The sequence below is a fragment of the Prionailurus bengalensis genome, chromosome D1 (genome assembly GCF_016509475.1).
Source record: "Prionailurus bengalensis isolate Pbe53 chromosome D1, Fcat_Pben_1.1_paternal_pri, whole genome shotgun sequence".
In the NCBI taxonomy this organism is placed as follows: Eukaryota; Metazoa; Chordata; class Mammalia; order Carnivora; family Felidae; genus Prionailurus; species Prionailurus bengalensis.
The window spans coordinates 7082120-7108158 of record NC_057346.1 but is presented as its reverse complement, the minus strand read 5'-3'; the positions used below and the strand labels follow the sequence as shown (position 1 = coordinate 7108158).

The following is a 26039-nucleotide window of genomic DNA, read 5'->3' as shown; positions in this document are numbered from 1 at the left end:
AAGTAGGAGGGAACAGATAAAGAAGCCAACGGGGAAGCCCAAGGAGTTTCTGAAAGGGAAAAACAGCCTGGGGTCAGTACAGATTGGCTGGGGGCAAGAGGAAGGAATTATGTACCTCTCTGTGCTGATGCTGTGATTATTCAGGAATACTTGACTGGTGACATCTTAACTATATGCACTAGTATAAAGCCTACGGGGTGCACTTGAGCCCCCTAAATAAGGTAGAAAGAATGAATATGATTATCCTTGTTTTCCCCAGAAATTATTAGCCTGATTTCTCTCTTTTCTCAAAGAGTCTCAGGACATAGTTATGTCTGTTGGAAGATGTGGGACTTGAACACGGGACTTTGGCGGTGCCCAAGGCTCTTGTGCCCCATGTTCTGTGGCCCTGTGGGTGAAGTGCTCCGGGCAAGGGATGGTGGAGGCGGGTGGACAAGTGTAGGTTCAAAGGGAAATTAATACCTCAGTTTTAAGGGCATTAAATGGCAGTTGAGAGGACATGTGATCAGAGTTCATCGCAGTGGCAGTGTGGGGTCAGGTCGAGGGCCCCTGTGATCTCCATCAGTCCCACCCCGGCAGCCACACCAGTGAGCTCACCATCCACGTGAGCCCCGAGGCTGCCCACGAATCGAGGCTCCCCCCTCCCCCCCACCGCCGTTAAGTGGGCATCCTTAATGGTTGTCAAATGTAGCTGACAGGCAGGCAGGAGTGGCAGCAGGGCCCCGGAGCTCCGCAGACAAAATCGTCACAGGCTTCCCGATGGCCAAGGACCATCTGTGGGTCTATATGAAATCCCCTAAAAACAGCCAGCATGTTCATTTAAATCGTGGCAGAGCTCAGCTGGGGACCCAGGTTTTTCCCTTTTTATTTTTAGGCTTTGAAACTGCAGAACATTTTTTTTAATGTTGATTTATTTTGAGAGAGAAAGAGTGAGCGGGAGAGGGGTAGAGAGAGAGTCCCAAGCAGGCTCTGTGTTGTCAGCGTGGGGCCCCACGCAGGGCTCAGTCCCATGAAACTGTGAGATCGTGACCTGAGCAGACACCAAGCATCGGACGTTGAACTGACCCAGCCCCCCAGGCACCCCTAAACTGCAGAACTTTTAACAGCCTATTTTTTAAAAAATTGCTGTTGTGTGTTTTATGTGTGGTTTTCCTCTTTGCTTCCAGATCACAGCAAGCTATATAAAAACAGCTTTTTGAGGGGGTGCCTGGGTGACTCGGTCAATTGAGCGTCCGACTTCGGCTCAGGTCATGATCTCACAGTTCGAGAGTTCAAGCCCCACGTCGGGCTCCGTGCTGACAGCTCAGAGCCTGCTTGGGGTCCCCTGTCCCCTTCTCTCTGTGCTCCTCCCCTGCTCAGGCTCGCTCACTGTCAAAAAATAAACTTTTTTTAAAAAAATTGGTTTCTGAACTGTGCATAATTGAGGGTAGTCTAAGCTGCCGGCCGAATTCCTGTGCATTTGTGCATGTGGCGGCTCCCGGTCAGGATGCACAGAAGCCACGTGTGTGCTCTGCTTTCTGAAAGCTGCCCCTCAGTCGTGGGTACTGGTGCTTCACCCCTCAGAGCGGGTAAAACACCACAGCTCCGCTGGGCTCGTTCCTCGTTGGGGAGCGTGTCAGGGAGGGCCTGGCCACGCTCCTGCTCTCTCTGCTCCGCTTCCTGGGGCTCCCCCTCCCTCCTTAAGGACATCACTCTCTCCCCTATTCTCAGCACCCACCCACCCCCCATCCCGTCCAAACACATTCTTATTTGTAAGTGAGACTAACCCCGGCTCCACACAAGGCAGCTGGAAGGGCCAATAAATTAGGTCATGTCTGTCCACAGCAGTTTAATTGCTTGGCCACCGCCGTCCAGGCAAAAGCCTTTAAAAGGTTTATGAGTAACATATTCCCTGCAGGGTAGCTGTCTCCACCTTCAAAGCACACCGTACCCCACCCTCGCCTCGCTCTGCCTGGCGTTCTGTACCCGGGTTCCGCGCAGCTCTGAGTCCAGCCTCTCGCCCAGCTGCTTGTCATTTACCCCATGTGTCAACGGTCCACACCCTGCTCTGGGCCTTACGGGTGCTTCAGGAGCGCTCACGGCCCCAAAAAGATACATACGTTCTTATTGTAACTTTTCTTATTAGAAACAATTCCCATGGGTCCAAGGACCCACTAACCAGTGTTGTAAATGGCACAAATTCCCAGCCGTGCTTCCAAACAACAATAGTCTCATCGTGAAAGTTGATAAAAAGGCTTTTCTGTTCTCAGCTCATCTGACCTTCCTCTGTGAGGTGTTCCAGGCCACTCACGGGTGGCAAAAGTGGAAGCTTCTTCACCTTTAGGGGCCTGGGTCTCTTGGGGAGGTAGGGGCCCCACCTCCTTTGGCTTGGACCTGCCTACCCTCCCGGGATGCAGCAGTCATCAGGACGTTTTAATTGCAGGTCGGTCAGTCGTCAGCATCAGGTGTTGGCACTTGCACTGCCATTTCACGTCTTTCTCTTGGCATTTCCAGGCGTGACGAGCTCCTGTTGGCAGCGTTAAGGCCTTTGTCTGTGGAGCCTGTCGCTGCCCCAGAACCCTCCTCGTGGTGCATTGCAGCACTGGGGGTCAGAGGCTGGGTACCCCTGTGTTCCTCTTAGGGTGAGAGCCCCATAAGATAGATTTTTTTTCCCCGTATCGTGGATTCAGCAGCACTTCTGTGGAGCAGTTCTCATTATTTAGCAGATGTCCTTGAGATTCTGCTGTGACCCTAGTACCAGAGATACAAAACCGGGGAGGGAGAACGTTTTAAAACAGCGTCTCTAAGGGCGCCTGGGTGGCTCAGTCGGTTAAGCGTCCAACTCTGGATTTTGGTTCAGGTCGTGATCTCACGGTTTATGGGTTCAAGCCCTGCATGGGGCTCTGTGCTGACAGCACACATCCTGCTTGGGATTCTCTCTCTCTCTGCCCCTCTCCCCCTCCCAAAAATAAACAAACATTAAAAAAAAAAAAAAAAAAACAGCTCATCTCCTGTAACAAGTCAGACAATAAGCTAGCTGTGCACAGGGACACAGAGGTCATTTAACCCCACGTGAGGTCTCAGGGAAGACGTGGAGGAGGAGACGATGCCCAACTTGAGTCTGGAAGGGGGTGTGGGGTGAACAGAAGTGGGAAGCAGATTCTGAATGGGGCAAACGGCGGTAGGGAAGACACGGGGTGTGGAGGACTGCGGGGACCTACGGGCATCGCCAGGAGTGAGGATCACTAGAATACTAAGTGCAAGCCAGTCCCCGGCCAGAGGGCTCGCTACAAACTGAAGGCCTGTGGAGCCACTGGGATGCCTGTCGCAGTAGAGTGACCGTCAGTGGTAGATGGCTCTGGGTGCGGCTGACGCCAGGATGACACGAGGTATGTGTAGGGGACTCGACTGGTGATGCAGAGAAGGGGAAAGGCTCGAGAGATATTTGGAAAATTAAATGAGCAGGCCTTGGGGCTGATCGGCTGGAGAAGGGAGAAAGGACCGTTCTTGTGAACTCAGGTTTCTCACTTTGAGGAGCTTTTGACATTTGGCCTGCTGTTTACACTGAAACTGGGAGATTCCAGTAAATTCTACGCTCTGTGAGTCCAGAGAGTGCGAAAGGACAATTCCTCCACCACCTTTTAAACATCGAGCTACTTCATCTCAGGATGTACTTTACCTCTTGGCAACGAAGGTCACGTTTTAGGCCTGGATCGCCGTCCAGGGAGGGGTGGGCGGAATTCAAAGCAGAGTCCTGGCAAGGGAGACTGGAACTCGCTCCCCGGGTCCAGATGGCCTGGTCAAGGACTCTCGGGCAGAGGCTGCCAGCAGCCGCCTGACGGCCGAGGAGGGACTGACCCACAGGAACCACCACGCGGCGGGCCGAGGTGAACAGCCTGCCAGACAGCAGGCGCCCAGGCAGCCACAGGAACCTGCAGGTGCTTTCATTTCCTCCCCGTCACCTTGGGACTCCTGTCGGGAGCTGTTGCTCGCTCCCGTGCTCAGCAAAACTAATTGAGGCTGACTGATCATTAAGGCCCTCTTCCCCTCCAAAAAGAAAAGGCCAAAAAACACAAAAAACACAAAACACAAGACATCTCAAGCGCTGTTTCCCTTCGTGAAGAAGCGGCAGGCTGACCTGGTAACAGTGTCCTTCTCTGTACGGGTCAGCACGAGGGGGGAGTCTCCTCTCTCCGGTGCGCCACCGTCCTCCAGGCTCGGGCACCCGCGATCTCGGTTTCGAAGCTTGTCCCGAGTCACTAAAGAGAGAGAGAAAGGCATCATTCTACCCCGTGCCACCGAACACCGACCAGGTAAGCTGCTGTGCGCCAGGACGGAGCCCCTGGCAGCTCGTCTGGCCCGGATAGTCGAGAACCCGCGTGAATATACCGGACGTATGTCTCTAGGTTCAAAGCAGCCAGGCTGAACGCGGTGCCATCAGCAGGCATGACGAGCAAGGGAAAAGATGCCCCTTGCCAAGTTTACCGTGACGGGAGTTTACTTAAATAAATGGCAGCTTCTTTGGGGATCCAGATTAGTGACATTTTCATTTCATTCAAATAAGACCTGCTTGACAAGTATTTTGAGGACCTGTTGCGGTAAACGCAGAGTGTAGAACCCAAGAAATGTATAATCTCTTTGGGCGGACAGGGCATGAAAATTGAAACCGTATACTGCACATGACCAAGTAACTAATGGGTGGCAGGGGTTTTGGAGAGAGAGACGGACAGGTTGGCGGTGAGAGGCGGATGAGCGGGCTGCGGATGAGGGGAGAAAGACTCCCAATTCCGGCTTCTTAACGCTCCCTTTGTGCCAAATCTGCATTACGCACTTACAGAACTTTAATCGGCAGTTAGACGCGCAAATCTTCAATTCAGAAAGGCCATTCCGGTGTCAGTGTTGGGAACTAAATTCCCAAAGAATGGGGCTGGTGTTTGTGTATTGTGCGTAACGGCAGACTGACTTTGGTGTTTCCTCACCCCTCCCTTCATCCCCACACCCCCAGGGATCTGTTCACCTTCAGTAACTTCTGCTACGTGTTCGCTAACTTTTTTTTTTAAGCAGAAATTGCCAAAAATAATTTTTTGAAGTTGCACATGGAGAATGAGATTTAGGCTAACTGTTTACATTTTATCACTGAACATATTAATCTGTAAATGATAACTGGAGAGGCACAGAATCACTTCTGATAAAGGAGTTAACTGCGTGTCGAAAGGTGATGTGTCATTCTCCTTATCTCCAGCATTTAGGTGAATCTGCTGAATCGAGGAGCAGTCACCCAGTGTATTGGTGTCTGTGTGAGTGACAGACATGAGGCCAGAAAAAGAAAAATATTTTTAAGTTTATTTATTTATTTTGAGAGAGAGGGAAAGGGAAGGAGAGAGAATTCCAAGCTGGGTCCACACTCAGCACGTGGAAACAGGATGGGCTCAATCTCACGACCGTGAGACCACAAGACCATGACCTGAGCCGAAATCAAGAATCAGACGCTTAACCCGCTGGGCCACCCAGGCACCCCCGCAAAACGAAATCTTTAACTTCCCCTCCAAAATCTGTTCTTTATAAGAGAGTGTAGGAAGCCTCCAGAAGACCTGTATGATCTTAGTACTGAACCTTCTCCCATGTGTGTCTAACAAGGAATTGAGAGAACTTCAGAGTCTCTGGGACCCTTATTTATAGCCCAGTGACACAGGATAGTAACAAAAATGTTAATAGATAATGACTGACCTCCATGAGGAAGCTTGGACGATTTCTCCTAATGCAAGGCCAGCAAATAAAAACTTCCTAGGAACACAGAAATAAGACAAAAACAAACAAAAGCAACTTCCTTTGCTCAAATTTCTCTCTACCAGTGACGATCTTCAACTATACCCCCTTCCTACACACACACAATCTGTTTTCGAAATCCTTCAATCATTCACTGAAGAACAAGCATCACTAGTGAGGAACAGTGGCAAATTCAGACTCTGCCCTAGTAGGGCTTACACTCCAGGAAGTATATTCCCACCTGTCCTTTACGACCCCTCTCCGCCAATGCTTTCCCCGCACTAATCATATCCTTCTTGATTATTGCGAGGCAAAAGTCTTGGTTTCCTATTACATGATTGTGATATAATAAGAAATATATATATTTGATCTTTGTCTCTGGTTCCTGGAATCGAGCTTCTAAAACCCTTGTAATTTCATGAGTGGCAGGGATGAGAGGAGTCTTTTGTTATTCATAATAAGATCCTTTCACCCTAACCTGGGTCTGTGACTCCTGGAAGTTGGGGTCAGAGGAACCAGGATTGGAACTTTTAGCCCCAACCCGTGACCTCCAGGGAGAGGTGGACAGGGTACGGGCTGGAGACTGACTTAATCAATAATGGCTGATGGTTAGATCACCCGTGCCTACATAATGAAGCCTCTATAACACCCTAAACAACAAAGTTCGGAGAGCTTGTGGGTTGGCCAATGAGAATGCATGCACATGCCAGGAGGTGGCACACCCTAAACTTCATGGGGACATGGGGACAGAGCTCCCCTGCTCAGGACACGTCTGGACCCTGTCCTATATATTTCTTAATCTGGCTGTTCATTTGTATCCTTTACAAATACCCTTTGTAATAAGTCGGCAATAATAAGTAAACTTTACCCGAGTTCTGTGAGCTTTTCCAGCAGATTCTCAAATCCAAAAAGAGCGGCCTCGGGTGCTCAGTCAGAAGCACTAGGAGCCTGGGTTTGAGGTGAGTGTCTGAAGTGGGGTCAGATCTTGTGGGATTGAGCCCTGAACCTATGGGGTCTGCACGAACTCTGGGCACTTAGTGTCAGAAGCGTTGTGAGTAGAGAAACTATTTTTCTTTTAAGAATCTATCATGTCCCGTGTTGTAACACAGCTATTTTGTACGTGTCCTTTCCTGCTGTTAGAGCTGCCATCTCCTAGTGTGTTTATGGCATCCTTGCAAACTCACATGCTCATTATAGTTGGATTAGATTCATTTTGTTCTTTTTTAAAATTTTTTTAAAGTTTTATTTATTTTTGAGACAGGGAGAGACAGAGCATGAACAGGGGAGGGTCAGAGAGAGGGAGACACAGAATCTGAAACAGGCTCCAGGCTCTGAGCCATCAGCACAGCCCGACGCGGGGCTCAAACTCACAGACCATGAGATCATAACCTGAGCCAAAGTTGGCCGCTTAACCAACTGAGCCACCCAGGCGCCCCAGATTCATTTTATTTTCAATCCTTTAGCTCAGTGCCAGCACTGAATTGAATGATGGGACAAAGAACACGCCAAGAAGGGCATTGCGAGCAGAGGAGAGTAACTTGGGAAAAAGCCCGGAGAACATGGCCATAGAGTTTGGAATGGTTGCCCCTGGGGTTTAAATGGGAGGACAGTGGAAAACAAGTCCACGTGGGTAAGTCGGGTGTCTGGGCACGAAGCACTGAGTTTACGGGAGAGGAAAATGAGACGCATAAATGTTACTTGATCAGCCCAAGTAACAAAGGGATCAGAACCCACCATCTGAGTGTCCCCGCTCTCCAGGCCCGGCACCCTCACACACGCTCAGACAGTGATTCTGTGCAGCCAAGCCAGTCTGGGGCAGTTGGATGGGAAAAGGTGAACATAGTGCTAGAGTGTGGCTCTGACCATCCTGTCTGTGTCCTGGGGCCACAGAACACCTCTCTTTGTATTTACCAAGCAGCCTGAACAGAAGCAAGAGGAATAATGGCAGGTAAACAACCAAGAAAACTATTTGAAGACAACATTCAGCCCTGCTCTGTGGTCTGTTGTAGGAGCCAGTCTGAGCTCCTGCTTGATGACATAGGGCCCGTCTGAGAGCTACACTCTGAAACGAATACCAGCAGTTACCAATTCTGACATCCGTTTTGTCCTTGGCCTTGAGCTTCAGAGAACTGATATTTTCCATGACACCTGGGTTAAAATAATAAGCAAAGGTGTTGAGCAGATAAGTCACAACACACACACACACACGCATATGCAATTAACATACGAAATAATAGGGGTGCCTGGGAGGCTCAGTCGGTTAAGCGTCCGACTTCGGCTCAGGTCATGATCTCGTGGTTCGTGAGTTCAAGCCCCGCGTCGGGCTCTGTGCTGATGGCTCAGAGCCTGGAACCTGTTTCAGATTCTGTGTCTCCCTCTCTCTCTGACCCTCCCCCGTTCATGCTCTGTCTCTCTCTGCCTCAAAAAATAAATAAACGTTAAAAAAAATAAAAAAAAACATACAAAATAATAACTTCTCCAGTAATCAGACCTTTTTTAATGAATCCCTCCCTCTTTTTTTTGCTTATCAGGTATCAGTTTAGCAAAGATTATTAAGAACAATAATAATTCACATTGGCAAAGACATGGGGAAATTTTCCTTCACAGAGAATCTGCTGGTTGGAGAAAATTTTGATATCACCTTTCTCCTGAGCAATTTTGTGATAAGTCACTGAATGATAAGTCATTTCATAAGTCACTGAAACATGTCTGTCCTTTGTCTCATCAATCCCACTTCAAGCAAATTTATCCTAAGGAATTAATCGTAGAGGTACACAACGCTAAGTTTAAACTGTGTGCATTTCAACATTTTGCTTGTGAAAAATTAAAAACAACTATATCCAACAGTAAGGGAGTAGGTACATATATTATGGAACCGAGATAGGATGATAAGAAAATATCGATGTAGCACAGCATTCTTAATATAATGCTAAGTGAGAATCGTTAGCTGCAAGACAGTATTTGTTGCATAAAGGCATTGTTACAAAACGCATATGCGTGTAAGTGTCACGTTGACCAAGCCGGACTCCTGGGACATCAGAGAGCGTCTCTGGTTTTGCCTGTAATTGCCACTGGGCAAAACATGACCAGTCCCATGACTTTTCTGCTCGCCGTTAGGTAATAAAAGTCCTTGGTCACTTGAAGCCACAAAACAGTCTCCGGTCAATATGGTGATTAGACCGGCTGGTACCTGACTAATGCCCATCTCATTCCCAGCAGCAGCCATTCCCCTGACACACTCACTGTGCGCATCAGGGAGAAGCCCAGAACGGCGACGGGGATATGATCCTCCCTTTCCCCCAAAGCCTCCACCTCCCCCTGCCCTGAAGGGAGGAGGTAGGGGGTGGGTGGGTGGGCAGAGAGTTACAGGCTTGGGTAGGGGTGTGGGGGGTGATTGAGATGGCTGTAGGATGGCGCCCACACTCTCTGGGCGGACAGATGTTTACATTTGCCTCTTGGAGCTCACGTGGGGGCTTTTAGGCTCCGTTCTCCTGCAGCTTTTGATGAAAGTGTCGGGTGTCCCCTGCTCTCTGCCCAACCTCCCCGTGTCCCTAGGAGCCCAGTGGTTCGCCCACAGCCTCTTTCCACCAAGGTCTTTTTACCTCTTGAGCTAGCTCTGGTGGAAATGAACTAAGAGAACCCCACACCTCCCCGGCCTCTTCGGGGGTTCATGTCTCGTCCGTGGGAAACACACACAGCGTTTCTGCCCGAGAAACCCTGGAAGTGAGGACTGCTTGCCAGCTGGGCAACCTCCCTTCAGTCTCCCTTTACTCTGAGCCGGCTGGCACCAGCTTCTGGAACTTCGTCTTCTTGCCCTGGAGTCAGACACCAGGCAGCCTTTCCCCTAAACTGTCGGCAACATAGATGAAAGCCCAACGGTGCTGTTAAAGCCCCCCTCTCTAAAGAAAATCTGCTCGCGGCTTCTCAGTCTCCACTCTTCTGACCCAGTGGGGGTAGGGGACTTGTAATCTTAACAAGAAGGCTTTGGACTTGTTTTTGGTAAGGACGCTTAACATGAGCTCTACCCTCTTAAGGGTTATCAGTGCGTAATGCAGTGTTTTTATCTTTTGGCCCCAGTGTTACTCAGCAGATCTCTAGAACTTACTCGTTTATGCAGAACTGAAATTTTATACTTGATTAGCGGTTCCCCATCGCCCTCCCCCTCACTACCACCGTGCTATCCTTTGGTTCTATTAGTTTAACTATATTAGAAACCTCATATAAGTGGCATCACTCAATGTTGGTCCTTATGTGTCTGGTTATCTTCACTCAGCATAACGTCGTCAAGGCTCATCCATGTTGTCACATTTGCAGAATTTCCTTCTTTTTAAAGGCTGAGAACGTTCCGTTCTATGTTTCTATCACATTTATTTTTTTGTTTCTATCCCATTTAAAAAGTCCACTTGTTGACGGAATTTAATTCTTTCTACAGCTTTCCACCATTGTGAATAATATTGCTTTGAACATGGGAGGTGCAGATATCTCTGGAGCTAGTGTTTTCATTTCCTTCAGATGTATTCCCAGAAGTGGAATTGCTGGACCATATTCTATTTTTTCATTTTTTGAGGAACCTCCATACCGTTTTCCACAGTGGCTGCACCAGTTTGCATTCCCATCAGCAGTGTACTAAAGGGTTCCAATGCCTTCCTCCCTGCCAACATTTTCTTTGTTTTGTTTTGTTTTTAAAATAACCATTCTGAAAAGTTGTGAGGTGGTATCTCACTGTGGTTTTGATTTGTATTTCCCTGATGATGAGTGGTGTTGACCATCTTTTCATGTGTCTGTCGGCTATCTGGATGTCTTCTTTGGAGAAGTGTCTATTCAAGTTCCTAGCCCTTTTATTTTATTTTATTTTATTTTATTTATTTTATTTTATTTTATTTTATTTTATTTATTTTATTTTATTTTATTTTATTTATTTTATTTTATTTTATTTTATTTTATTTTATTTTATTTTATTTTATTTTATTTTATTTTATTTTATGTTTGTTTATTTATTTTGGCGGGGGAGAGAGGCAGAGAGAGAGGGAGACAGAGAATCCCAAGCAGGCTCTGTGTTGTCAGTGCACAGCCTGACATGGGGCTCGATCCTACGACCGTGAGATCCTGACCTGAGCCGAAATCAAGAGTTGGACGCTTAACCAACAGAGCCACCCAGGTGCCTCCTAGCCCATTTTTAAGTCAGGTTATTAGTTTTTTTTCTATTAAATTGTAAGAGTTACTTAGATATTTTGGAAATTAACCCTTTATCAGAGATGTTATTTGGCACATGTCTTCTCCCATCCCATAGGTTACCTTTTCACTCTGGTGATTCTTTCTTTTGCCGAGCTGAAGCTAATTTTTAGTTTGATATAGTCCCACTCATCTATTTTTGCCTGCCTTTGGTGTCATATCCATGAAATCACAGCACACTTTCTAATTCCAAAATACACTACAAAGCTACAGTAATTAAAACAGTATGGTACTGGCATAAAGATAGATCTTTAGATAGGTCAATGGGACACAGTCAAGAGCCCAGAAATAAATTCATGCAAGTATGTCAACTGATCTTTATGCCAAGAATACACAGTGGAGAAAGTACAGTCTCTTCAACAAATGGTTCAGGGGAAACTGGGTACCCCCACACAGAAGAATGGAACTGGACCCTTGTCTTACACCACACACAAAAATCAACCCCAAATGGGTTAAAGACTTACACATAAGACTGGAAACTGTAAAGCCACAGTAAAACATAGGGCAAAGGCTTTGGCTGTTTGGTTTTTGTTTTCATTTTTCGGTTTAATAAATCCTACCAAGCAAGTTCTCCTGACTGGTCTTCTCACAATTCACCTGGATGTGTGGAATCTCTTGCTTTCACACCCCAGCTAAAACCGAGACAGGCTGGCTCCCACTGTAACATCCTAGTATGGCTGCTTTAAAATGCTGGGTGAGGGGCGCCTGGGTGGCTCAGTTGGTTGGGCGTCAGACTTCGGCTCAGGTCATGATCTCACGGTTCGTGGGTTCGAGCTCCGCATCAGGCTCTGTGCTGACTGCTTGCTCAGAGCCTGGAGCCTGCTTCAGATTCTATGTCTCCTCTCTCTGCCCCTTTCCTGCTCATGCTTTGTCTCACTCTGTTTCTTAAAAATAAATAAAGGTAAAAAAAAAATGTAAAAAAAAAAAAAAGAGAGAGAGAAAGTAAAAACTGTAGAATGGCAAATCAAAGTCCGTTTTGTTGACACTTAGGATCTCCTGTCCCAACACTGAAGAATTCCCTTTGAGCAGATTCCCATTGGTTGATTATGGCGGCTGCTTTCGTTATGCTCTTGAAGGTGATAAGGGTCAGGTGCTGGTTTACCTAGCGCTGGGCACTTCACTGGAAGTCTGGGGCGGGGCCAGTAAGGAGACGCAAGGAACAGTGTCACCTTGCACAGCCAGTCTTTAGAAACTGGAACACTGATTGGCACCAAACAGTGGGGTGGTAATCTATCGGTCGGTGGCTCCCTGACGCTGCTCTCCTTGTCCCTGTTTACTCCCAATGTCATCTCTTGTTGCCACTTTCCTCTCGGCCCCATGGCTTCAGTCTGTTCAAGACTCGCAGACGCTATGTCACTTCAGTTTGTCTCACTTGCCATCACGGTTGCAAGACACGTGAAGAGGAAGAACATGACTCAGTTGTTAATCACTGACCGAAATAGAGCACATCGGCCCAGCAGCATTCTTTGTCTTGTTTAGCTTTTAGGTCAAGCGAATTCCTGGTTCAGTTGATGAGGACCAGGAATGTGGAAAATCGTGGATCCCATGACCCAAAACACAACTACCCATGACCCCTTGTGTGTGAGTGGGATAGGCTCCCAACACTTCACGACCGCCCATGTGCTAGGAAAGTGGCCCGTGTCTCTCCGATGCCACCATGCTTAATTCATTACTGTTGAGTCCTATTTGGGGATATTGGTGATGAGAATAGAGTGGCCAGAATGATTCCAAGCAAAGCAAAACAAAACAAAACGATGAGGGAATCAGACATCTAATTTTCTTCTTCTATGCCATGCACTATTTTATCCTACCTGAAAGAAAACAACCATTTTTGCAAACGAGGCCTAAGTGATTCAAAGCTAAATAGATGATGACTTTTAAAATCTAAGGTCATTGTTCATAAAGAATAGGCCACGCCTACGTATGTATGCCAGGTAAACAGTTCTTTTTATTTCCCCCTTTTGTCTGTAAAATACACCTAGCATGACTGCCTCATTACATTTTGACACTTCATTTCTGAGAAATGGGTGGGTTGTTGACAGGTTGCGTGCAATTCTGTACCTCTTCTTGACGCGCTGAGACATACTCCCTTCAAGTACACACTAGCCGCCAATATTACATTATCATTTTTGTTGTGTCGTAAAGCTTTGTTTAGGCCTTTTCTCCAAAGACCCATTGAGACCTTATGATAAAGCATTGAAGACATTATGAAGAATAATCCCAAATTTGGTTGATTATTGAGAAAGAAGAATTTATTTTTTTTTTTATTTTTTTTAATATATTTTTTTAATTTTTTTTTCAACGTTTATTTATTTTTGGGACAGAGAGAGACAGAGCATGAACGGGGGAGGGGCAGAGAGAGAGGGAGACACAGAATCGGAAACAGGCTCCAGGCTCTGAGCCATCAGCCCAGAGCCTGACGCGGGGCTCGAACTCACGGACCGCGAGATCGTGACCTGGCTGAAGTCAGACGCTTAACCAACTGCGCTACCCAGGTGCCCCTAATTTTTTAATGTTTACTTATTTTTGAGAGAGAGAAAGAGAGAGACAGAGGGCAAGTGGGGGAGGGGCAGGGAGAGAGGGAGACACAGAAACCGAAGCAGGCTCCAGGCTCCGAGCTGTCAGCACAGAGCCCAACGCGGGGCTCATACTCATGAACCCATGAGGTCATGACCTGAGTGAAGTCAGACGCCCAACCAACAGAGTCACCCTGGCGCCCCTTCCCAAGAAAGAAGAATTTAAATACTAGAATCTGAAAATTAAAATGGTAGCAAATAACACATAACAACGTTACCAGTAAAATGTCTTTCATAGGAATGTTAAGTTTCCATCAACAAGTTACCTAATTTGGAGTAGACACGTGCATTTGTACTGGCCTGTCATACTTCATTGCACCCCGGCTACTGATTTTGTTACAGAATCATTCTAGGAGTACTTCTTTGGAGTGTGTTTGGGTAGATAAATGTAACTACATCTAAAAGCAAAACCTAATAGGCTCTTCTGGATAAACAATACCATATGAAACATTATGTGTGTTGGATATAACTGATCAGCAGAGTAATAATTCTAATGAGAACATTTAGTTCAGGGATTCAGGGGGAAATGTTCAAAGTAAAGTTTGGCCATGTGATTCTGTAGTAATTTCTGAAGATGTGGAGTGTTGATTTGTCAGGTTGATAGATGGAGAAAAACAGTTTAAACCAAACCCATCATGAGACAGGTTTGCTAAAGTGAACTTGGAAAAGGCAGAAACCATTTGGATAAGGGTTACTTCAAGGATTAACTCTTTTTGAAAATGTGTTACAAACTGATGCAAACCAACGAGCCTTCACTGATGTCCGCATCAAACTTGCTTTGACCCTGTCATTGAATTCTGCAGTGGGTAATGCTTTGCAAGTCACGGACTTCCTGAACCTCCGTTATCCCAGATGGGGACCCAGGGACACTACTCTTCATGGTGGTGGCATTTGGGAAACGGTCAGGACATTTTCTCCATTCTGTGTCCTGAAAGCAAAGACTGAATAGCTGTTTGTAATGTCTCTTTCTTTTTTCGTTCTGGCTTGCATAATTGGTCAGGGCGTGGGTAGGGGTAGGGAGAGAGGGAATGTCATATTTCAGCATTAAGTTTCTTAAAGGTACTTCCGGAATGTTGGGCTTGAGTTGGTTTTCTGACATCGCTAAGTTTGCAAGGTACCAAGTGAATTAAATTGAATACGATCTATGTGGGTATTAATTACAGTGCAGGCAATGTAGTCTTGTGACCTTTCCGCCTCGATCTGGAATAAAGCTACCTGGGCATCGCTTTCTTTCAACCTTGTGAATTGCCGAGGCTCCCCTGACACCGTTCCTCTTCCTGTAGTTTTTTCCTGGCAGGATGTGTTCTATGAATTAGCATTAAATTGCCTGAATAAGAGAGAAAAAACAGGCTCTGCGTTCTTATGCATGAAAATGAAGGAGGGACACATGGATACGCACAAGTATAGTTCTGTCTTGTTACCTGATTACATCACTAGCGGTACAGAGGGTGTGGCCAAAACTTAGGATGCAGTCGTCTTTGGAAAGAAGCCATGAATAATGTAATATGCAAGCAGATCCAAGCTGTTGAGATCATATACTCTTTCCGTGGATCAGAACTTACTGGCTCTCACCTGCCTTGCAGTTGTGCTGGGAAGAGCCCCCACAAGAGGCACTTCAGCCCGTTTTTGCAGCTCTGAGCAACTTCCCTACCCTGTAGAATCCGAACCCGCAACTGGAATTAGCCTTTGCCTTACAAGTTTCTCTGGAAAGATGTCTGAACATCGTTATATACGTGGAGGCGGGGGAGGGGGGGGACACCTCAGTGGCTCAGTCGGTTGAGCGTCCGACTTCCGCCCAAGTCATGATCTCCCTGCTCGTGAGTTTGAGCCCCACGTCGGGCTCTGTGCTGACAGCTCAGAGCCTGGAGCTCAGATTCTGTCTCTGCCTCTCTGCCCCTCCCCTACGTGCTCGCACGTGCTCTCTCCCTCTCTCAAATATAAAATAAAAAAATTTTTAAAAAGAAGTGTAGGTGGGAATCAAAGGCAAAAAACTCTCATCTTTAACTCACTTGTATTCATTTGTTGGGTTACCCAACATTTAGTCACTGCTTGCTGTGTGTTCAGAAAGTCTGGTGCTGTGGTTAGGGAGCTGACACCCCAGTGCCATGAAGACAGGCCAAGAGGTGAATAGTTGAGGACCTGAGAAAAAAAAATGTGTACTCACTCTGGGAATAACTCAACACACGCTACCATGCTGAGTCGTTGGGGTCTGAAGCTAGGTCAAAGTGCTCTTTGACTTACCATGGGATAACCACAGGCATGTTTGGTTTTGGGTTTCATGGTTTCCATTTTTTTTTTGTTATTGTAATAGCACCTACCTCCCTGAGCGCCTGTGGTGATTACACGAGATAATGCGTGTGGAAGGGCCCAGCACAGTGACTGTCGCACACGAGCTTACCATTTAATCCCAGCTCCAGTTATCGCCCCTGGGAGGACGCGCAGTGGGCACGGTTCCCATAATGCTCAGCAGCATCACAAAGGTACTAGAGGTAACCCAAAATGTTACCTTCACCTTCCATAGAGGTATTGTCAGTTTGAATCTGGAATCGTAAAATCTCTTCTAGTTTGTATTCATCACATGCTGGATCCAGAGAGAGGCAGCAGAAAGAAAGAATGGAGGGGGCGGGGAGGGGGGGAGTGTAAGGACATGGACACATGAGAACCATGTAACAGTTGGGACTTTTCAGGCCAAAACACGGCAGCCCCGGGGGCCACGGAGCTGGAGTCTATGCAATCTCAGGCCTGAATACAGATTTGTTTACCGTGTTCTTAAATATGAGGCTGTACTCCCTTGAAACATTAGCAAAGACATGCTTAGAATCATAAGAAGTGGGAAGGTACCCCTGGGAGCTTCTAATTCAAACCCCTTATTTTATAGATGAACAAATGCAGGTGCGGAGAGAAGAGTTTCCCAGATTCATATCCATTTGTTCACCAAGGGCTTACGGAGTCCCTACTCTATGTCAGACATCACTCCAGAAGACAGCAACAGGCAAGGTCCTTGCTCTCATGGAGTTTACTTTAGTGGAGCACAGAGGAGATGACTGACAAAAAAGCAAATGAATGAGGGTGTTTTCATAAGAAGATTAATGAGACAAAGAAAAGTAGGCCAAGTCACTTGATAGAAAGTATGGTTGGGGGAAGGGACTATTTCTGTTGGAGGGTCACAGAAGGCCTCTCTGCGACTGTGACATTTTGGCTAACGCCTAAAAGATACAAATGAATGGCCAAGCGATAAAGTAGGGAAGAACGCTGCAGGTGGAGGGACCAGCAAGTTCAAAGCCCATCGGGGACCAGAGTGGCTTTCGAAAGGAACAGAAGGAAGGCCAGCTGCTGACTGGAGCCGGGAGACGCGTGATGAAAGTGGGAGAAAAGGCAGAGGTCTGGACCGTGGAGTTTGGGATTCTAAGGATGGTGGGAAGCTCCTGGAGAGATTTAAGCAGGGCATAGTGACATGATATAACGTACATTTTTAAAATGGCGGCTGGGTGGAGCCCGAACGATAGAGGAACCAGAGTATGAAGCAGGGAGACCAGGAGGGAGTTCCTGCAGTCCACCCAGGTGACAGACAGCGGTGGTTTGGGCCAAGGAAGTGGCCATGGAAATACTACCACTTGCTAGCCACCAACTCCAGGAAAGCTAGGGGCTGTCTCTTTCGTGTACTAGTTAATCCCAACCTTCTTAGAACAGTGCCTGGCACATAGTATGTGCTCAAAAAAAAAGCCAAAAACAAACAAAAAACCCAAGCTGAATCGCATGTGTGATTACTGACTTTCTAAAGTTAGACTGGAATCCAGGATGAGATAAATCCAAGTGTAAACTATTCTCAGCTCAAAGGCTGGGTGGCTCAGCCATTGAAGCACATGACTTCTGCTCAGGTCATGATCTCACGATTCTTGAGTTGGAGCTGTCAGCACAGAGCCCGATTTGGATTCTCTGTCCACCCCTCCCTCTCTGCCCCTCCCTTGTTGGTTCTCTCTCTCAAAATAAATAAATAAACTTAAAAAGCCCCGACTATTTTCAGTTCAAAGATGCTTACCTTAGGAGAGTTTAGAAAAGTAAGCCTTTTTAGACGTTTTACTAAAAATGTGCAACAGTCTTAGCAATTGTGTGCCTGAACCTTGGTGTTAGTGCATTCAGTGTGGTGTGAGGGCCGGTCTAGTAACCGGCAGGGAGCTGACCCAGCATGCTCCCCCTGTCTGAAATCTGCACCGCAAATTAGTTTTCTAGCAGTCACACTGTTGACTTACGTCCAGTCTGGAGATCTGGGAGAGGAGGTGGCCCACCCTTAAACAGTTGATGCTTTTGAGCTTCTTTATAGGGAAAGGAAAAGCCCAAGGGTGATTCTCTTTTCTGCCGTCCAGCTGTTTTGCTGGGGAAGGTGATAGACATTTCCAGCCTCACTCCTCATCCACCAACACATTTCACAGCATCACACTCACTCAGCCCTTCATTTTGCCAGGCATGGGTGTATGAGCCTTCCATGCATTAATTCGCTCAATCCTCACCCAAACCCCATGAGATATTATGACTCCTACCCCCACTTCATAGATGAGAAAACTGAGGCAACAGAGTGGTTAAAATCACACAGTTCATGAAGATCAGGGATGGCGTTCAAACCAGGCAGTCTGACTTTAACGTGGTCGGTCAGTATTTTAATGTCTTCATGGGAAGAATGGAATAATAATATTTACCGACCACCATTCTTGCTAAGATTAAATGAACGAATACGTGTAATTACGCCTGGCCTAGAGTACGCACCGTGGAAATGTTAGCTAGGACTAGCTTTCCTGTATCATTATTATAGAAAAATTACTTTTACAACCATAATTTTAACTGGCACCCAGGATCCCCTCTCTCACTTACGTCAAATGTTGATTGAGTTGCTTTGACACCAGGACACAAGTTTGTAGAACTCATTCATTACCCCAGAGGTTCGGCAAATACATATCGATCAACCGTTAAGTCAGGGACCGTGCTAGGCCCTGGGGATGCCGAGACAATGAGACACGGTACCCGTCCTCAAGAAGCTGACAGCCTAGTGGGCGGCCAGGAAGGTGTAATGACAAGTGATCCAGCATAATTTGCAAAATCAGAGGTGACATGTCGGGCTTTCCCAGGTGGCTTGGGTAAAAGGAATGAATGGAATGGATTAAAAAGAGGTAAGATGAACCTAGGAAGACAGAAGAGCCGTGATGGCTGGCTGCGTGTGGATTTGGCACTTAGTCTGATTCAGAGTGGACAGCCAGCCTTCCTTCAGCACCTGCTTTAGGACGACTGATCAGTAAGACGTCACTCACTGTGATGTGACCCGGTGTGGGAATTACACATCTTGGTGTTACCTAGACTACTTATTTTCTTCCTTGCGTTGTGACTTCATCTCGTGTGGGAATAAACATCGGGGAAGGCTCTAATGGCCTGTTTAAGAAATATGGAAAAGGTCGCCTTTTAGTCCAGGTTGGGTGATCTCAATCACAGCCATTCAAGGAACCTAAAAGGGCTTCATTATCTAGCTTGGCTTGAACGCTGGTGCCATTATTTTGCGGTCACTCTTTGAGTTCTAAAGGTTCGTGTTTTTGTTCTTATTGTTGCTACGGTTCATCCCTTCTCTTTGAGAGTTCCCTTCCTCCAGACTTCCCTCTGCGGTTTAACTTTGCTGTCAGCACAAGAACACATTTTTCAAGACACCTGCTTGCTTGCTCTCCTCCCTGCCTCTCCGTGAGTCATGGTTGTGGACGGAAGCGAACAACAGGCTGTGATGTCAGGGACAAAGGCTCTCAGAAAACAATCTTCCGAAGAGCCAGAGAGAGAGATTGGAGGCCAGGCCCTGGGCTGTGAAGCTGCTGGTGCAGCCGTGAACAAAGGCTTTTACTTTCTTTCCTCCGCCTCATCCTGGCTGAGAACTCATAATGTTTGTTTTAACGCTTTCCCTAGCAGATGAGCGATAAGAAATCTGTACCTGGAAGTGCACCTTTCAGGAGCAGAAAAACAAAGGGGCCCACTTTCCTGAAATGCATTTCCTTGGGGTTTCAGGGTTTGGAAAAGGTCCTTAGTTGGACAGCCTGATCCAGATCCCATTATAACATTCACCCGACGTCCTAGCTCTGACTCAGGAAACAGCTCCCGCCCCGTGTCTTTGTTTGTGATTTTCTATGTGTTGTGGTTGCTGGGCAATATGAAACCAAAAAAAAAAAATAATTGAATTTCTGCGTGGGAGGAAAACTTTAATGCTGCTTTGATCTACGATTCGAGCGACAAATCCACTTGTACAGGATTCAGTTGCACAGTTTTTTCTAGGGTTCACTGAAGTTGAAGCCTGCGAGCCCAGGAGAGGGTGTGGGATTTGGGAAATATTTTGGCAAGAGGTCCATGAAGCCGAGAGGGGAGGGTTGATAGAGATCAGTCTGCTAGGCTGCCTGGAAAGCAGAACAACGTGTAACAAGGTGGTTCGTGAACAGGAAGGCCAGCTGTAGGTGCCCAGGAGCCGAGGACATAAGAAAAGTGGAGGAAAAGTGAGAGTGAGGAGATGAAAAGGGGGAATGAGAATAGCACAAAGAGGAAGGGAAACCCTCAGCAGGAGCAGCTCCTAAGGGAGCAGTGTTGAGAAACGTTTGAGATCTTTCTGCCAAGAAAACGGAAGGTATAATCGGTGCTTTCTGGCGTAGGGGAATTGTCTGCTCTCAACGTTTGCCCACCTGTACGCTCCTCGGTCATATTTGGGTCATCGTTACTACCTTTTTCATTGGCGAAAGTCACTCTGAGCTTACGTATAGCAGTTGCATGCTTATCAGGTCATGAGTTCTCATCCCAGGGCAGTGCTCCAGCCTGCCGGCTCAGTGAAGTCTCCGGAAGCGAGGACATCAAGTCCAAACGCAGCATTGTGAGGATTTAGCAATAATCGCTAAATTATTGCTTTAGCAATTTTTTAATTATTTATTAATTTATTATTAATAAATTTAGTCCAAGTGCAGCATTGTGAGGATTTAGCAATAATCGCTGCAAAATCCTGTGAGTAAGAGCCCCGCAGCGCACCTGCTGTGATTAATTTTTATAACTTCACCCGGAGACCGAGAGATTGGCGAGGTTGTTTGGTTTTTGTTTTTGTTTTTTTTTTGTATGAGATTTTGTTTTAGGACCCTTTTCAGACTTATGATATTTCTTAATGAATTAATTCTGATGTAGGAATAATGGGTCTTTTCATTTTGGTGCACATTTAATTTTATTTAATCTTTTAATTTTTTTAATGTTTATTTTTGAAGAAGAGAGAGAGACAGAGACAGTGTGGGTGGGGGAGGGGCAGAAGAGAAGGAAACAAAGACTCTGAAGCAGGCTTCAGGCTCTGAGCTGTCAGCACAGAGCCCGATGCGGGGCTCGAACTCATGAGCTGTGAGATCATGACCTGAGCCAACATCAGACGTTCAAGCGACTGAGCCACCCGGGCACCCCTTCACCGTACATTGGAAACCAGAAGATATCTTCAAGATAATCTCACCTGTGTTTATGTTTTTAAGTTGTGCATAACAAATCATCCCGAGGCTTCAAGGTGCAGAAGGACTTCTGTTTATCAGCTCACAATTCTGTGGGATGGCCATGTGGGCTGCACTCAGTCGGGTGGCTCTCCTGGTCTCACCTGGACTCTCCCACTGGGGTCAGCTACATCTGGATGGGCTAAGGTGGCTTCTTCACTCACAGGTCTGGCAGGTGGCCATGCCGGTCCGCTCATGTTCTCATTCTCCCAGAGGCCAGCCCGGGCTTCCTTTTGCACCAGAATCAAGATTCTGAGAGGCAGAGAGAAGGCAGAGGCTGTGAGGCTTCCTGAGGCCTGGGCTCAGAAGTCCGACCATACCTCTTAATTACGTTCAGTTGCTCTAAGCCCAAGGCCAGCCTGGATCCAAGGGACAGGAGTGACAAAGTCACATGGCAAAGAAAGAAGTTTGGGGAAGTGAGGAGTTGTGCAGACCTGTTTTGTAACAGTCTGCCTCGTCATCCAACCTCCTTTCACAAATGAGGGAAATAAAGCCAGGAAAGTTAAATATTTGGCCAAGATCACCCAGCTCGAACCTGACCCTGGTCCAGTGCTCTTTGAACTCTCTGAGCAGACAAGGGGTTCGGGGCCAAGAATGGAACATAAAGAGATAGCTGTCATTCACGGAGCACATGCTAAATGTTAGTAGGAAGTGAGCCGCGAAGATGAGTACAAAAGTCTGCTCAGGGTAAAGATGAGCAAAGAAAAAATGAGTTGGAAAGGTCAGCAGGGGCACAGTGGGAGAAGGGAGACGAGATTCATGACGTCAGGAGGAACCTCAGGGGACAGACTCATTCTGCGGGTGCTCGAATGGCATCACAGCAGCACGGGGACGACGAAGATTTGTGGGGATGAGGAAGGAACGTTGTGAGTTGGAGCAGAGGGCTGGGATTGTGGCTCAGCAAGAAAAAACCTGATTTAGTGGAGTCAAGTTCATCAGCCTGGGGGTAGAATAGATTACAAGTGTAGGCACCCGTCCCTCCTGATATGTTGAGTCAGGCCGGACTGACGAAGCCAGCAAGGTGTGTGTAATTTATCTGTGTGCCTGTCATCTGGAAGCCTCAAGGGTCTGCTCGTTGGCGTAGATTGCATGGCCTGCCCCACATGGCTGCCTGAGTACGTGACAAGCCCGCATAGAGGAGGAAGAGCCGGGACAGCCTGCCTGGCTATGAACTTGGTTGAATTCCATCTGCAAGCGAATGTTCTCTCTCCCGGACTGAGGCCAGCTGAGACTTAAAATACTGTCCTTTTAAGGTTGACATGTCTTCAGGTTAAGGTTATTTGTTTTTTCTGCTGGTGTTGAGCTTTGATATATACTTTTTTTAAGTAAATAGATCAGTCTAAACCACTGCTTTTACCGTTGTGTTCTTTGTGATAGAAGCAGCTCAGTCAGCCAGTATAAAGGTACTGACTATACTTTATAGGACGTAGGACTCTTTGGTGTAAAACATTAAGGAGTTGAGTTATAGGTACCTAGAGAGTTTAGACTTGTATGTCATTCACAGCTTCCCTTCCTGGGTTTTATTCACTTCAAAGGCCAGGACTATTTATGTTTTACTTCCTTTAATAATTGGTAAATGCAATGCCTTTTTTTCCTTTTTTCTTTTTTTTTTTTTTTTTTTTACTCCCTGACCCTTGGGTTTTCTGGCCCTTGGCTGTACGTATTTACCCACTTTCCTGACAGCTTTGGAATATCTCTGCTTTAAAAGCCACTGCATTTCTTTTTTTTTTTTTAAAGTTTATTTATTTAAAAAAATTCTTTTTTTAACATTTATTCATTCTTGAGAGACAGAGAGACAGAGCATGAGTGTGGGAGACGCAGAGTGAGAGAGAGAGACACAGAATGTGAAGCAGGCTCCAGGCTCTGAGCAGTCAGCACAGAGCCCGACGCGGGGCTCGAACTCATGGACCACGAGATCATGACCTGAGCCACCCAGGCTCCCCTTATTTATTTATTTTAAAGTAATTTCTCCACCCAAGGTGGGGCTCGAACTCACAACCCCGAGATCAAGAGTTGCACGCTCTAGTGAATGAGCCAGCCAGGTGCCCCAGAAGTGGGCAAAGACTGAGTGTCTTTGAAATCATGCCCTTGTATGTATCTGCATGTACTACTGTCTGCATTTCATTTCTCATTGCCTACAGGAGACAAATATTAGCCAAAGCACATCCACAGATTATGTTTTTCCTTCCCTAAACCTAATCAGAATGAAAGTCAGAAACCTGGGGGGAATAATTAGAGTAAATAAGAAAAGTAACGAGTCTGTGTTTTATTAAACGTGCCTCATTCCGGTGAAAAACCCTGAGGCATTGTCATAAATTGATAAAATGTACAATTGCCAAAACACAAAATGTCATTAGTAAGCAGACATGTGGGAACGTAATCAAGCCTCCCTACTCATCAAAGAAATGTAGCTTTTTTTTTTTTTTTTTTTAAGCAAAGGAAACAAAATTCCTTAAAAATAGCTGGAGCACCCAGGTGGCTCAATTGGTTAAGCATTCGACTCTTGATCTTGGCTCAGGTCATAATGTCACCATTCGTGAGTTTGAGCCCCGAGTAGGGCTGTCAGCATGGAGCCTACCTGGGATTCTCTCTCTTTCTCTCTCTCTCTCTCCCTTCGCTCTCTGCCCCTCCTCCACTCACGTGTGCTCTGTCTCTCTCTTTCCTTCTCTCTCAAAATAAATACACGTTTTAAAAAGAAAGAAAAATAGTGGCCCGCAATTACAAGCATGGTACCTTGAAAGTATTAAATTCAGAACATAAAAATACTCAAAATAATAGCATGTAGTATTCTGTAGGTATCCACTTACCATCTTGTACATCACTGGTGTGAATAATATGCTGCAGCCCTTGTGAGAAGCATTTTGGGAGGGTGTATAAAGAATAAAAAAAATGTGATTGACTCTTGGACGCGATAATTCAATGTCTGTTAAAGACACTGCAAAAATTGAAAATTCACAATGGTGTTCCCCACAGCGGTCTTTGTAAGGGAAAATCGTCATGTTCTTCACCAGAGGAATAGTAAATAAATTCTAGAAATCATGCTAGCTTGAATATTATGCAAATATTTAATGATTGCTCCAAAGAGGAGTAATGGTAAAGGTGTTCAATAGATAATGTTGTTTTTTTGAAGATGACGTATGCCCCATCTCTATGAATGGCATCATCTGTGCACCTGTGTGAATCAGAAATTGAGGCATCTTCCTTGACATGTCTCTGACTCCTAGCTCTCCAGAGTTACTTCATCACTCGGTGGGCACTTGGAGGTAAATTTTACCCACAAAGTAGCTCTGAACACGTTCTACTTTTCTTCTGCTTCACCACCATCATCCTGGTCTAAGAAAACACCTCTCTCTCCTGGACCCTGCAAGTACCCTGACTACTCTCCTCTTCTCCACTGGAATCTTCTCCCCACCTATAGCTGGGATGTTTTTTCTTTAGTTATTTTTCTTTAATTATTTCTATTAGTTATTTTTCTTTAATTATTTCTTTAATTATTTTAAACAAATTAATTTTCTTTAATTATTGAGGTATACTTGATGTATAGCATTATATTACTTTCAGGTGTGCAACATAATGATTTTCATATTTGTAGACACTGCAAAATGATCACCTCAGTCACATCTATCACCACACATAGCTACAACTTGTTTTCTTGTGCTGATGACTTTTAAGATCTACTCTCTTAGCAACTTTCAAATAGGTACTACTCTGTTATTGACTATGGTTGTTGTGCTGTACATGACGTCCCCAGGATTTATTTATTCTGGAACTGGAACTTGGTTTTGACTCCCTTCACCCATTTCTCCACGCCCCCCCCCACCGCCATCCCTCACCTCTGGCAGCCACCAATCTGTTCTCTGTGTCTATGAGGTTGGTTTGTTGTTGTTGTTTAAATTCCACATGCAAGTGAGATCGTCTGGTATCTGTTTTTCTCTGACTTATTTCACTTAGCATAACGCCCTCAGGTTCTATTCACGTTGTGGCAAATGGCAAGACTTCATTCTTTTTTATGGCTGAATAGTATTCCGTTGTGTGTGTATAATTGTGTATGTATTGTATTGTACATATATATTATACATATATAGTTTCATATTACATATAAAATTGTATTTGTGTCATTTTGTTTTTGCATACAATTACAATTCCAGAGGCGCATGTACTTTTTGAGTTAGTGTTTTCATTTTCTTTGGATAAATACGCAGAAGTGGAATTGTGGGTCATATGTGGTAGTTCTCTTTTTAATTTTTTGAGGAACCTCCATACTGTTTTCCACAGCGGCCGCACAAATTACATTCCCACCAACAGTGCGTGGGTATCCCCTTTTTCCACATCCTCACCAACACTTATTATTTCTTGTCTTTTTGGTACTCGCCATTCTGCCTGGTGTGAGGCGAGAACTCATTGTGGTTTTGATTTGCATTTCCCAAGTGATTAGTAATGTTGAGCATCTTTTCATGTGCCCTCAGGCCGTCTGTATGCCTTCTTTGGAAAGATGTCTATTCAGATCCTCTGTCCATTTTTTAATCAGATCGTTTGGTCTTTTTGCTACCAACTTATATGTGTTCTTTATGTATTTTGGTAATGAACCCCTTATCAGATATATGATTTGCAAACAGTTTCTCCCTTTCCATAGGTTGCCTTTTCATTTTGCTGATGATTTCCTTTGTTGTGCAGAAGCTTTTTAGCTCTGGGTGATCTTTGGAAAATGCGAACCTCGTGTGCCATGCCACTGCCAAGTCAATAATGCATTCTTGCTGCTGCAGGACTAAATGTCAGGCTGTTCACCCCATGCTCACGCTGCGTGATCTAGCAGCCGCCTCTCGGCTCTGCCCTACGGCTAGTAGGTCCGTCGTCTCCACGTCCACACTGCAGCCAGGCTGGCCTCATTTCAGCTCCTTGCTTCTTTCCTTGGGGGCACTTGGTCTATGGCTGCGCCTCCTCTGCCTGGAAAGCTCTGTGC

General features: G+C 46.0%; 1 protein-coding gene across 3 annotated transcripts in view; it reads left to right on the top strand.

The window, feature by feature from the left end:
- EXPH5 (exophilin 5) overlaps positions 1-26039 on the top strand; it is an 80895-nt gene that overhangs the window by 17182 nt on the left and 37674 nt on the right. The window contains exon 1 of one of the 3 annotated variants that reach the window (XM_043579266.1): positions 3707-4292. The exons of the other annotated variants lie outside the window; for them this stretch is intronic. The gene's annotated coding sequence lies outside the window, so the exon portion shown is untranslated. Of the gene's footprint in view, positions 1-3706; positions 4293-26039 lie in introns of those variants that run through there. 3 annotated transcript variants of the gene reach the window in all.